This window comes from Toxorhynchites rutilus, chromosome 3, assembly GCF_029784135.1.
Source record: "Toxorhynchites rutilus septentrionalis strain SRP chromosome 3, ASM2978413v1, whole genome shotgun sequence".
Taxonomy (NCBI): domain Eukaryota; kingdom Metazoa; phylum Arthropoda; class Insecta; order Diptera; family Culicidae; genus Toxorhynchites; species Toxorhynchites rutilus.
The window spans coordinates 224,411,565-224,420,867 of NC_073746.1; the positions used below are offsets into that span (position 1 = coordinate 224,411,565).

At 35.2% G+C, this 9,303-nt stretch overlaps 1 protein-coding gene across 12 annotated transcripts in view; it reads right to left on the bottom strand.

The window, feature by feature from the left end:
• LOC129779992 (E3 ubiquitin-protein ligase RNF38) overlaps nucleotides 1-4,615 on the bottom strand; it is a 40,995-nt gene extending 36,380 nt beyond the window's left edge. For 7 of the 12 annotated variants that reach the window (XM_055787821.1, XM_055787818.1, XM_055787817.1 and 4 more), the window contains exon 1: nucleotides 3,964-4,207. The gene's annotated coding sequence lies outside the window, so the exon portion shown is untranslated. Of the gene's footprint in view, nucleotides 1-3,963; nucleotides 4,208-4,228; nucleotides 4,538-4,582 lie in introns of those variants that run through there. The other 5 variants (XM_055787822.1, XM_055787814.1, XM_055787813.1 and 2 more) reach the window with 4 other exon arrangements.
• Nucleotides 4,616-9,303: the final 4,688 nt, after the last annotated feature.

A 9,303-nucleotide genomic window follows, 5' to 3' on the forward strand; every position in this document is an offset into this window, starting at 1 on the left:
CGTTCACCTGTTTTCTCAGAGGCGACGCGTGGCCAAGTGAGCTACATGTTCAATCAACAATGTTGCAACTGTTTTCTATCGTTTCCATCGGCTTAGTTTAGTAGATAACTTCGAGCCTCAAATATCACGTTAACGCAAGACAGCGTATTAGTAGTAGTGATCGCTTCATACATAGCTGACTACGTTTGCCCTGTTGCACTTGAAGATGCGGAAAATTGTTTAAGTGACGACGTGTTCAGATGAATGGTTTGAACCCGATAGTCATCACTGCTTATTTTGTAGTGCTGTGTTTGATGTTTGAATAGAAATACAGTAGAGCCTCGATTATCCGCGAGCGGATGATCCGCGGTGCTCATTTGCCCATCTCTGGGTTTATGGTACAAGGTAGGGACATTTGGTCACTAAGTGAGTTAGGCGAACGATATATTGGTATGGAGGGAAGCAAAAGGGAGGCAGCTTACCAGAAGTGTGAAAAAGAGAGGTTAGCCACAAGCGTCTGAAATTCTGCATTCTCTCAATAATCTCAGTGGGTCGATTGCTACTAGTATTTCATTAAAAAATAAACGTTTTACGTATAAGAAAAACGTGCGCACGTAGTGCCATATGGAATAGAGTTCACAAACGTATTGAACCACCTGGGCCCTGTTACATAATCAAAATTTCACTAATAAAACTAAAATATTAGTCTTGTAGCTTATAACTTGTATATTCCTATTCCATAATGAATCTAGAAGTACAAATCTTCTTCTTCTTGAATGACGTTAACGTTCCCTATGGAACTTTTGCCGTATCAACGTATGCATTAACTAGCGTCATTTATTAATACTTAGTTGAGATTTCTTAGGCCAAATAACACACCTTGAATGTATTCCGGGGGGCACGCTCTAGAATACGCGTGACCACAGTGCAAGTCGAAGGAAATTTCTTTGACGAAAAATTCCCCGGCCAGGACGGGAGTCGAACCCGAACACCCGGCATGATAATGTGAGACGCTAACCACTCGGCCACGGGTGCACTAGAAGTACAAATCTACAAGTCTAATATTGCAAGTTGTTTACACTGCTTTTTTGCAGCGCTTCGGATAACTCCTACGAAGGTAGTGCAATTTTTGCGAGTAATTGGTCCCTACATCGAGCTTTTAAATTGTGGAAGCGCACTCAAGCCACGTCAACAATTGAGTACAACCTTGCATTGGCTCGGCCAAGAAAGTCAAAGCAATGCTATCGGGGTATTTCAGGAAATTCAGATATCAACGTTGGGAAAACCATAATATCCATAAACAAACTTTGAGTTTGACAAATAAATGAGGCGTTAATAATAAAATAATGACGCGTTACTAATAAAAGAAGGTAACACGGGGTGAGTTGGACATACAGGGTGATTTGGACTACCCCTTTATCTCAAAAAGTATAACTCAACTTGGATTTTTTATAATGTCATCTCCTTTTATTGTTTAACCATATGTACCTAACGTAAAAAAAACTTTGGTAAAATTCGACAGGTGGAAGGAAACGGTAGCATGAACACGACAAGCACATTGATTGTCAAAAAAAAACATGAGTTTTCCGATCGTGGTTTTAAGGTTTTTCCCGCTGATTGAACAAACTTTTCGTGTATTGTGTAAAGTAAAGTTCTGTTCGTCTTCAGAAGAGGAACAATTTGATGCTGCGAAACTGTAAGTTTGATAACGATAAATGAGATTAATTGCATTTTAATGTTTGCATGTTGTGTGGGTTGACATGGACACGTTTCTGTGGGGTGAATTGGTCCTACAGGTTTGAGGCTTTTCTTTGGTCTAATTGATTCCAGATACCGCTGAATTTAAAAAAAATGGGCAGACAACGTTGGAAGAAGGAGAAACTTGAAAGAGCAACGCAGGCCATCAAGAGCGGATTTTCTTTGACCAAGATTCGAAATGGTTTGAAAATGCTCGAACAACAGTGAATAGATCCATAAAGAATTCGAGATGGTCTCAATCCAATTTTTTTGGTCTGGAATCAGGCCAAGACTTCGGTATCGATCCCAGAACACTGTTACTGATTGTAGCATTATCCCAAAATACTTTACATAAACATAAGTATGTTTTTTTTCGATGAAACACACACTTGGCCAAATCACCCCGCATCATGACCAAAAATCATCTCTTTTATTCTATGATATATTTGGTAGTTTGAAGTTTCTTATATTGATTAAACATTATTGATTGAGAGAAAACAAGTGTAGGTCAAAGTTCAAGGTAACATTTTTGAATTAGACCGTATTGGTTTGGAAATATTAGACGATTTGCTTAGGTGGTCCAAATTCCCCCCCTTTTACCCCTACTAATATTATAAGTCCGATATAATATTATAATGCAACGCAAAATATTAGAACTTGAAAAAATATTTTTAAAAACAGGAAAATTGTTTCTGTTTTGTTTCTGTGATATTTTTTCCATGCACACATCGAAGTAAAAATATGTTACAGGAATATTCCAAACCTAAACGCTTGTAACATTTAAATGAAATGACACGAAGTGCTGAAGTGCTCATTCAACACGAAGTTTCATCAAAATTTAAACTTTCAGCATGCTTATTTTTTCCGATATAACCACGTTTTACGTTACTTTCGTAAGACAATCAAATCTCAACTAACGCAGGCATTGGAGTGACAAAATCATTCATTATCATCACAAATCCAAGGTGATTTGTATCTCATGTTAATACTACATTGATGAATCATTCAACTATTAACCGTCTCATATTCATGATAGATGGATTCGGTGTGATCCTTGCTATGCCGCAAATAACATATTGTGACAAACGTGACTTCACTGAAACAGTATCGAACGAATATGTCTAAATATTAAACAAAAGGGTAAAGCTCCCCTGTTGAAGTCACTTTATTTATTGAAATTCCTTGGTGTTCCGCGTTTTAAAACGGCAACTGTTATGCTGTGTAACAATGTTTTATGGATACAGCAACAACAGCGCGACCTCGAACCAAAAATGAACATGTCTGGCAGAGTTGCGTTATGCCAGCGAGCGTTTCAACAACAAAAAATCTTATTTCATCTCCACATCCAATTTTATGCTCGCTGAATGTCATTGAAATGTTGTATTTTAGACTTCTTTTGTTTCACTACGCTCTATTATCCGGACTACACCAGAGTATTATTTTTTTGTTCAAGCTTTGCCCCATCATATCATGGAAATGTGTTATGATACGGAAAACGCCTTAATGTTTCATTATTATTCAAACTTACTGCTGACTTGTGGTTACGGTTGTGTGCGTGGCAGACAGTTCGAAACCTCCACCAAGGTTATTTATGAATCGCGACGCCTTTGTTTAAGGTTTGTGTTTGGGTGATGGTGAGTGTGTAAATTATTCCCTAATACGGATACTAATGTTGCGAGCGAGTGAACCAACGGCCGCTTTTCAGATAATCTACATCAAATAAACATCTATTCTAATTGCAGACCAAATTGTCCACCAGAAATAATTATTCCAAAAGAATCTTTACACTGCTGCTCGCTAAGCTGAAGTAATGTTTGTGTATAAATATGTATTGATACCAATTGCTGTCATTGACTCAACGGAAGGTAATTGTAGGCGATTACTTCGTCATTCCTCAAAACGTTTTTGTTGATATTGGTATAATATTCTTCCAACATTGTAGAACATAATTTCAGGATAACTTTTGGAAAACCAACACTTAGGGTGTTCAAAGAACCCGAAACCTTAAATTACTGATTATTTTCATTGCTGAAACTCATATCTTAGAATCTAAACTAAACAATAATGACTAGGATTGAGTGCTACGCATACGAATGTTCCAAACGATGCTCCAAAATCCCCTTACAAAAAGACACGCTAATACGACAAAAAAAAACTCTGAATCATTGGTCTACCATTCAATACGTATGTTTAGATGCCACCGGAACTCAACCAAGAAATCATTGATAATGAATACATGTAACTTACTTTTATGGTTACTTCAACATTTACACATTACTTTTAAGAACACACTACAAATACTATCATGCATTATTCGTCTTTCTTTTATTTGTTACATTCACGGTATTCTTCGGAAATTGTCGTATGCTCTTCAGCAGATTATCTCATCATTTTCACTTTCACATGCTTCCTACTACCAGAGATTGAATTACATCCAAAACCATGGGTTCCATCGTTAATTTTTTCCCGACGAAGCTTTCTGTGCACTGTTGTTAAATTCCCGTATGCTCACCAACTTAATTTTTCGTCACCAGTGTGATTACGCTGTATAATCACACAGCAGAACAGCTAAACTTTTATATAAACGCGTTCGAGATTGCTACAGCGCTCAGCCCACAATACATAGAAAAACACATTATATTGATCCACTGGCAAAACTTGTAGGTGCGGATCATTATCCACTTTTCATTCCATAGGAATATTTTTTATCATTTTCAACCAATCAAAAATGAATTTTCCACTGTTTACGATGAAGTAAATTAAAACTGAAAACTGAAATCCCTGTACGAACGCATTTGACCAAATTCAGAGCAGAATGGATAGCCATTTTTCAAAAAAAAAATATCAAGTAACCAGCGACTATTACCTCTCTTTGTGTTTTCTGTGAACTGAATGAATGACAGATGGAATATTCGTTTTGATCAATAAATGAAAAGCTCCCGCTGTGTGGCTCACGAAAGCTCAACCATTTCATTCAACGCCCAGTCCGCGTTGACGGCATTGAGCTTCGTATTACGAAATGGGGGAGCAGGCATGACAATATGGGTTTGCAAAAGACATAAACGTGCTTTTAAAATAAAAATTATGAATGAAAATTATTTTTACCAAACCAAATTAGTACTCTAGGTAAACTAAAATCACTTTTGCTTGCAAGTAGTAAAAAAATATCATACACAAATTGTGTTTAAAGATACTTTTGTATTATAATGGCAAGTTTTGGTCAGAATATCTGAAAATTGATAGAAAATAGTTTAAATTGGGGTCAGAACAGCGTACTTATAGAAGGCAAATAACGCAAAGAAAAAAATTTCATTCAAATTTTAGCAATTTAAAACTGCCTTAGGGTCGACTAATCTGATAGAGAATAGTTGACCTCATACAAACTAATATCGTATCCAGATGTCGACACCATTCCGCCGTCAACGCGAGTTGGTCACGATAGTGACGTTTTGCAACAGATCGAATAATTATCCCGCATTAGTTAGTCTGTCGACAAATCTCCCGATTTTGGTGCAGTGCTTGCTGTTGAATGTTGGATAAGCAGAGGATATTCACAAAGTTTTAATAATTTAATCGATTGATTTCGTCTATTTTATAATATTTCTTCTCAATATCTTGTTTTCGAAGTAGGAAAAAAATCAATTATTTTCCAATGGTTATTAGTTATTAATTTATATTTCGCGTTGTATGAGTGCGATAGGATAACGCAAGTTCCCGATAAAAAGATAAGATTTCGTACTAAATAGAATTCTCGGAGAGTTTTGTGATTGCTTAACTCAGTATTTGTCTAACGCGTGACATCTTTCTGAAGCGGATGGTGACTATACCCAGCAAACATTAAATCGTATAATTTTGCACGTGCCAAGTCTTACAAGAGATCCGAATAAATCATAATCGCATATAATATCAATCAAAGTATGTGTCGTGTATATTTGAAATCGCATAAAATGCAAAAACTCGATTTTATATACCATCAAATTAAGTCGCAATTCGGTATAACAAACATCAATTTTATGATGTACATTGTCGTAAAATATATTTAATCCGCATCATATGCATATATTACGCAGATGCAGTTTGTGTGTCGTATAAGCGTATAATTTAAATCGATTCAGTACTGTAGCAAATTGTGTTGCATGCTGAAGAAAATCATGAAACAGTAAATAATATTAGATCCTATTAAAGAACATATTACATCATATTGAAATGTCAATGAAATTCTGATGCACTCGAAAGTTTCAACCGGTGTTGAATTAAATTTCAGATAGCCGCGCGAGATAGCTGGTAGATGATAATCCAAACGACCGGAGTTCGAACCCACATCGGAGCAGTTTTCACCAAACATCAATCTGTGCCATTTTAATCATTCATATTCCACGCCCAACACAAGTCAATCAAACAATTATTATTTCTACAAACATAAATACTCATATATAAAAATGGCGATTCGTGAGGCAATAATAAACATTTCACGAAAATATTTTGCGCCATTTGTTTTTTTTTCTATGTCTGTAATAAATCGTATATGAGTATGGCAAAAGTCGCTATTGCATGCATATGCCAGTTAGGCGCATTATATGCCAACCAAATTTTAGGGCATATGATGTTATATATACGCTTGTTATGCGATTTATTGTTTGCTGGGTACCCAGCAAACATTAAATCGTATAGTTTTGCACGTGCTAAGTCTTACAAGAAATCCGAATAAATCATAATCACATATAATATCAATCAAAGTATGTATCGTGTATATTTGAAATCGCATAAAATGTAAAAACTCGATTTTATATACCATTATCAAATTAAGTCGCATATCGGTATAATAAATTTTATGATGTACATTGTCGTAAAATATATTTAATCCGCATCATATGCGTATATTACGCTGATGCAGTTTGTGTGTCGTATAAGCGTATAATTTAAATCGATTCAGTACTGTAGTAAATCGTGTTGCATGCTGAAGAAAACCATGAAACAGTAAATCATATTAGATCCTAATAAAGAACATATTACATCATATTGAAATGCCAATGAAATGCTGATGCACTCGAAAGTTTTAACCGCTGTTGAATTAAATTTCAGATAGCCACGCGAGATAGCTGGTGGATGATAATCCAGACGACCGGAGTTCGCACCCACATCGGAGCAGCTTTCACCAAACATCAATCTGTGCCATTTTAAACATTCATATTCCACTCCCAACACAAGTCAATCAAACAATTATTATATCTACAAAAATAAATACTCATATATAAAAATGGCGATTCGTGAGGCTATAATAAACATTTCACGAGAATATTTTGCGCCATTTGTTTGTTTTCCATGTCTGTAATAAATCGTATATGAGTATGGCAAAAGTCGTATTTGGCGCTTTGACAATTCATGAATATATTCGTATTAGATCGCAATTCAATTTCAACATAATCACTATTATAGCCGGTCAAAGTTGCATATTCATCCAAACAAATTCCGTAAGCATTTGCCATGTATGCATATGGCCTCCACTTTTGCATGCATATGCCAGTTAGGCGCATTATATGCCAACCAAATTTTAGGGCATATGATGTTATATATACCCAGCAAACATTAAATCGTATAATTTTGCACGTGCTAGGTCTTACAAGAAATCAGAATAAATCATAATCGCATATAATATCAATCAAAGTATGTATCGTGTATATTTGAAATCGCATAAAATGTAAAAACTCGATTTTATATATCATTATCAAATAAAATCGCAATTCGGTATAATAAACATCAGTTTTATTATGTACATTGTCATTAAAAATATTTAATCCACATCATATGCATATATTACGCTGATGCAGTTTGTATGTCGTATAAGCGTATAATTTAAATCGATTCAGTATTGCACTAAATCGTGTTGTATGCTGAAGAAAATCATGAAACAGTATATCACATTAGATCGTAATAAAGAACATATGACATCATATTGAAATGTCAATGAAATGCTTTAACATTGACAAGTTTCAATTCATAACAGCAATGTCTGAACACATACGGAAGAATAAAATAATTAAATTTAAAAAAAGTGGCTCTTATAGTCGATTACTCACAAAACATCGCAACCGCTGGAGAGAAGCTAAATGGATCGAAACAAATATGAGCGAAACTCATAACCAATTAACAGATGAAAATGGAATGTTGAATGAATCACCAAAACAAAACAATTTGGACTTTGATTAGATTACAGGAATACAGCAATTCAATGACTTCATTGATGATGGTAATTTATTTTTAATTTTTAATGATTTCATAAAACGTGTTTAATTTCAATCTATTACAGGAAACCATAGATTTTTTATGGATTTACAAAAATGGACTGCTGAATATCAGCACTCAAAATTGCTGATGTTCGATGAAACATGCTTCTAATGAAACATGCAGCAAAACGATAATACAGACGACCGGAGTTTGAACCCACATCGGATCAGTTTTCACCAAACATCAATCTGTGCCATTTCAAACAATTATATTCCACTCCCACCATAAGTAAATTTAATAATTATTATTTCTACAAATATAAATACTCATATATAAGAATGCCGATTCGTGAGGCTATAATAAACATTTCACGAAAATATTTTGTGCCATTTGTTATTTTTCCATGTCTGTAATAAATCGTATATGAGTATGGCAAATGATCTAATTCTAATTCTAATGATAAAAACGAAACAAAGCGATATCGATACTTTAAATCTTTGGTCAACGAACTTGCTACACTTTGTGAAAAATCTCGAGACAAACTCAACCTTCGAGGTAAAAGTTGAGAACATTGATTCGAGGCGCTTCTCAGAAGAAACTGGTGTACCAAAAGATACCATCTTAGCCACCGCCCGCTTCCTAATTGCGATGAACGTATTCGCCGTACGTACCGACCGTATTTCGTATTCATCGATGCGGGCGACATCATTTCGACAGTGGTGGGAAGAACGCCAAAAATTTGCCATGCTTTCTTTCGTTAATGACTTAATTACGCAACGAGTACATTAAGCTGAATTATTAGAAAAACTAAATGTCTATGTACCTGAACAAAACTATTAACTAAGGACACGCAATGCGAACAGTGCTCCTATCAATTGCATGATACGTATATACAATCAGCACTGCGAAATAATTGACACAACAATGAATAAAAAACAGCTTAAAATAAAAATGTACCGTAGGAATAATATTTAACCTGAAAAAACATTGTAACATTAATATGACGGGCTCAGAAGGAAAGGGGGGTAAGTGACTTGATCGATTTTCTCTTCATCAACTTTATCTTTTGTGAATAACTCAGCTGCAAAAACGTTCAAATTTGATTTTGCTATAGAAACCGATAGTTGAGGTTCGTTCACATTGTCTGAGAATATTTTTGCAGCGAGGTTATGACCAAGGCGCTTGTATAAATGTATAACAGGTGAAGCAACATCATCACTTCAATGAGAAGGGGATTACAGTTTGTGGAGCGGGGGTTGTTTGTTTTGTTATTGCTAGGATACGCCATTTTTGCATTTTCACATGCGAGAGTAGTGGATGAACTGGATGAGAATGAAATTCTACAAAATCATCCCGTCTTTT